This window comes from Coregonus lavaretus (genome assembly GCF_964263955.1).
Source record: "Coregonus lavaretus genome assembly, chromosome: 34".
NCBI classification, from domain to species: domain Eukaryota; kingdom Metazoa; phylum Chordata; class Actinopteri; order Salmoniformes; family Salmonidae; genus Coregonus; species Coregonus lavaretus.
The window spans coordinates 12,143,108-12,148,363 of NC_140021.1; positions in this window are offsets into that span (position 1 = coordinate 12,143,108).

Consider the following 5,256-nt stretch of genomic DNA (forward strand, 5'->3'; position numbering starts at 1 on the left):
ATTGTTGGTATCAACATTCAACGCACCTGTGCCACCTGTGCACTCTGAACTGGCTTATATTCTGTACAATTGGTTTGATCACATCATTAGAAACAAGTGTGAACAATTTGGAGTCATTGTGTGTAAACGATGACAACTGTGTTGTAGTTGTGTTTAACTTTTGCCGTCTGTGTTTACCATTTTGTAACACAAGTGCATCACAGTGCGAAATGTGTTTTAGTGAGTGAGAATGTGTTTAGAGTTTTGCAAAAATACTGATTGATTCAACAAATGGGTTTATGCCACTGAGCATTTGGTTCAGAGAATGGGGCGTAATGTTTTAGCAATTCAGAAAAACTGTAATTGCCTACCATCTGTATGCTGTTAGTGTCTTATCGGAACATTCCACAGGTGCATGTTCATTAATTGTTTATGGTTCATTGAACAAGCATGGAAAACAGTGTTTAAACTCTTTACAATGAAGATCTGTGAAGTTATTTGGATTTGTACGAATTATCTTTGAATGACAGGGTCCTGAAAAAGGGACGTTTCTTTTTTTGCTGAGTTTATATACAGTTGAAGTCGGAAGTTTACATACACCTTAGCCAAATACATTTAAACTCCGTTTTTCACAATTCCTGACATTTAATCCTAGTAAAAAGTCCCTGTCTTAGGTCAGTTAGGATCACCACTTTTATTTTAAGAATGTGAAATGTCAGAATAATAGTAGAGAGTGATTTTGTTTCAGCTTTTATTTCTTTCATCACATTCCCAGTGGGTGAGAAGTTTACATACACTCAATTAGTATTTGGTAGCATTACCTTTAAATTGTTTAACTTAGGTCAAACGTTTCGGGTAGCCTTCCACACAGAGCTGGTGTAACTGAGTCAGGTTTGTAGGCCTCCTTGCTCGCACACGCCTTTTCAGTTCTGCTCACAAATGTTCAATAGGATTGAGGTCAGGGCTTTGTGATGGCCACTCCAATACCTTGACTTTGTTGTCCAACTTTGGAAGTATGCTTGGGGTCATTGTCCATTTGGAAGACCCATTTGCGACCAAGCTTTAACTTCCTGACTGATGTCTTGAGATGTTGCTTCAATATATCCACATAATTTTCCTTCCTCATGATGCCATCTATTTTGTGAAGTGCACCAGTCCCTCCTGTGGCAAAGCACCCCCACAGCATGATGCTGCCACCCCCGTGCTTCATGGTTGGGATGGTGTTCTTCAGCTTGCAAGCAACCCCCTTTTTCCTCCAAATATAACAATGGTCATTATGGCCAAACAGTTCTATTTTTGTTCCATCAGACAAGAGGACATTTCTCCAAAAAGTACGATCTTTGTCCCCATGTGCAGTTGCAAACCGTAGTCTGGCTTTTTTATGGCGGTTTTGGAGCAGTGGCTTCTCCTTGCTAGGAGACAGAACGTGTCTCCTTCCTGAGCGGTATGACGGCTACGTGGTCTCATGGTGTTTACACTTGCGTACTATTGTTTGTACAGATGAACGTGGTACCTTCAGGCGTTTGGAAATTGCTCCCAAGAATGAACCAGACTTGTGGAGGTCTACAATTTTTTTTCTGAGGTCTTGGTTGATTTCTTTTGATTTTCCCATGATGTCAAGCAAAGAGGCACTGAGTTTGAAGGTAGGACTTGAAATACATCTACAGGTACACCTCCAATTGACTCAGATGATGTCAATTAGCCTATCAGAAGCTTCTAAAGCCATGACATCATTTTCTGGAATTTTCCAAGCTGTTTAAAGGCACAGTCAACTTAGTGTATGTAAACTTCTGACCCACTGGAATTGTGATACAGTGAATTATAAGTGAAATAATCTGTCTGTAAACAATTGTTGGAAAAATTACTTGTGTCATGCACAACGTAGATGTCCTAACTGACTTGCCAAAACTATAGTTTGTTAATAAGAAATGTGTGGAGTGGTTGAAAAATGAGTTTTAATGACTCCAACCTAAGTGTATGTAAACTTCCGACTTCAACTGTGTATATATATATATATATATACATACATACATACATACATACATACATACATACATACATACATACATACATACATACATACATACATACATACATACATACATACATACAGTGGGGAGAACAAGTATTTGAAACACTGCCAATTTTGCAGGTTTTCCTACTTACAAAGCATGTAGAGGTCTGTAATTTTTATCATAGGTACACTTCAACTGTGAGAGACGGAATCTAAAACAAAAATCCAGAAAATCACATTGTATGATTTTTAAGTAAATAATTAGCATTTTATTGCGTGACATAAGTATTTGATACATCAGAAAAGCAGAACTTAATATTTGGTACAGAAACCTTTGTTTTATTTTATTTATTTATTTATATATATATATATAAATTTTTTTTTTTTTTTTTTTTTTTATAATAGGACTTTATTAATTGCATATATGAAATCGTTTTTTCAACACACCAATAATCTCCACATCCAAACAGGTACTAATTTGTGACATATCCAAAACACGTCCATCACGCTTAGATTCTCTTCGCATTTTAACCTTAGTGACATTATCACTCCCTCCAGGAAATACACGACGCCGCTGTTCTGGTTACTGATGGATTTATTCTTCTACTAAATTCTCCACCGTTATCAATCCACCGTCGAACTGTTTAAATACATTTCAACACATGCACAAAAAAACAAGTTGGCGTTCACGTTACAGAAACCTTGCACGTAAATTTGCGCGACAAATAATTAACATAATGAACATACAGAAAGTAGAGCCATTCAGGAATATTGTAGCCATCTCTGGATGACATGCGGCAATCCCGGTCAGCTAATATAGCTCTTAAGTACGGAGGGATGACTCGGTCCAATCAGAAAAGAGCGAGAGAGGCTGCTTCCTGGACCCAGTCCAATCAGAGGAGAGAAAGAGTGTCTGCTTCCTGGAAGCGGTAGGCTGCTGTTATCTGGGTGAGACGGGAGGGCTGGTGAAGACAGCAGAGCTGCGAGGTGATTGGAGGCCGAGGGAATGGTGGGAGGGGGAGGTGGGGGACATCTTGTGGGGGCTGCTCGGGTCCCCGTTGTGCAGCTTCCAGATGAGCTCCTCATTCTCCATAGACAGACGCTTGTTCACCTTGGATTCCTTGTGGAGATACTCCTGCAGCACCGCCTGCTCTGTGGACAGTTGTCAGTGTGTCCATCTGCATCAGTTTGTGGTCCTGTTGGTGCAGCTGTTTGTTCTTGATATCCAGCACCACATTGAGGCTCTCCACCTCCTGCTCCAGATACAGGGAGTCCTTCTGCAAGGTCATCAGTTCCTGGGACAGGTCCCTGCGCTGCTTAATGACCTCATCACGCTCTGCCAGGGTCTGCTGCAGCACCACCACAATGGCCTCAAATTTCCTGTTACTGGCAGCCAGGAGTCCCTGGAGCTGCTGGGGGCTCTGGTTCTTCCTCTCGCATGGTGCCCGGTAGCTCTCCGTGCCCGCTGCCCTGCCCTCCGCCAGCACCAGGTCTGGATGCCTATTGCTCTGGGGCGGCGATGGTACTGGTGACCGCTGTTGAGGCTGTGGGTGGCTCCGTGGTGTCGCCCTCGGTCTGTTCTTGTCCACAGGTAATACAGCGGCAGGACGAAGAAGTCTTGATGAAGCAGTTCTTTTCAGAGTGCTGGCTCTGGACCTTGAGGGCACCTGATTGGTCGACGCTGTAGTTTTGCATCCTGCTTTTAACACTGTGGTCTTGGATGAGGCTGGTCTTCCCACACACCCCTGGGCTGCTCCTGCAGAAACTTGTATGTTACCTGTGCTGCCACTGTGCTCATTGTGGACACTGATTCTCTTCGCATTTTAACCTTAGTGACATCTTTGTAAAGACCCCCCATTTTAAAGCTGTATTAAGAGGATTGGGTGAGGGAGGGGTGCTAGACAACAGGTCATCAAACATGCACAAACATTCATTTGAATTGGTCCCATGGTCAAACAAACAAACCAACCAACATTAAAAACACAGCTTTGAGTCCTCAGGCCATCGAACTGAACAGTTAGAGGTCTATATAACCTGTAGATGGGTAATAACAGAAAGAAAGTACAGTTCTGAAGCGCAGACCGCCCATTAATTACCATGGAAACGCCATTAACCTTTTAAAAACACAGGAAATGATTACTAATATCCAATTTATGAAGATAATTGCATGTAGCATGTGGTGCATGCATCAATAAAAGCGAAATGAATGATCTATGAGCAGTGAATACAATGGTATTGAGTAGTATGTGTGTAGAAGGGTTTATATTTATCTAATTTTCCTCAATTAATATACAGATGACAGGATTCATGTTTGATTCCCAAATCATGGGAGAAGATTCAATGTTACTTTTGGACTCCTAGCCATGCTGATACTCATAGCAATATAATGACAGACAGGAGCAGTGCATATTCTCAGTCAGTCAACACACAGGTCTGCATTTGGTCACCAACGCCACGGTACTCCTTCCCATAACACTGGTGTGTGTGTGTGTCTTCAGAGGGAAAACCAGCAACAAGCTTTTGCCGACCACTGAGAAAGATTAACAAATATAGTGTCTCATTATATAGTCCTGAGATGTCCTATAATAACCCTATGATAGATGTCCTATACTCCTGAGAACCAAGGAAAATATTGTTTTTCCTAATCATATTTTTTGTGATTCAATAACTGTTTAGGGTTAAAAAAAAGCATCCTACAATTTCCACATTTTAATTTTAATTTTTATTTTTTATTTTACAGCATGTCCACTGTAGTGGACAACAGGATCATTTGAGTATGAAAAGAGACACATTTGGTAGATACACATTTTTACAGAGGTATTACAGAGTTTTTATGAACTAAGAATACATACATTTTGGGCTGTAGATTGATTATTATCCAAGAATACAGACATTTTGATTATACAATACACATTAATCATTCTTGAATCCTTTTCCTTACATTTCGCAAGGATAGCTTTACTATTAAAGCTTAACACTTTGTTATGTCCATATCCTTTGATTGGTCCCCTTGAATCCTTTCAGTGTTATTTGAACAATGAACATATAACTAATGTGTAACAGATTTATTTTGGATTTTTTCCTTCTGTCAAACTGAATCCAATCTAGCTTTTTCCTTCACTCTTCATTTTGTTCTTAGTATTTTCTTTGTTAGTGGTGAAAGTCCTGGAAGCAATTTCTCTTTTTGGTAATGCAGAGGAACATCTTGCATTTGGTACATCTCATGTACGTCTTGCTCTTGCAGCCCTTATTTCTGCATCTTT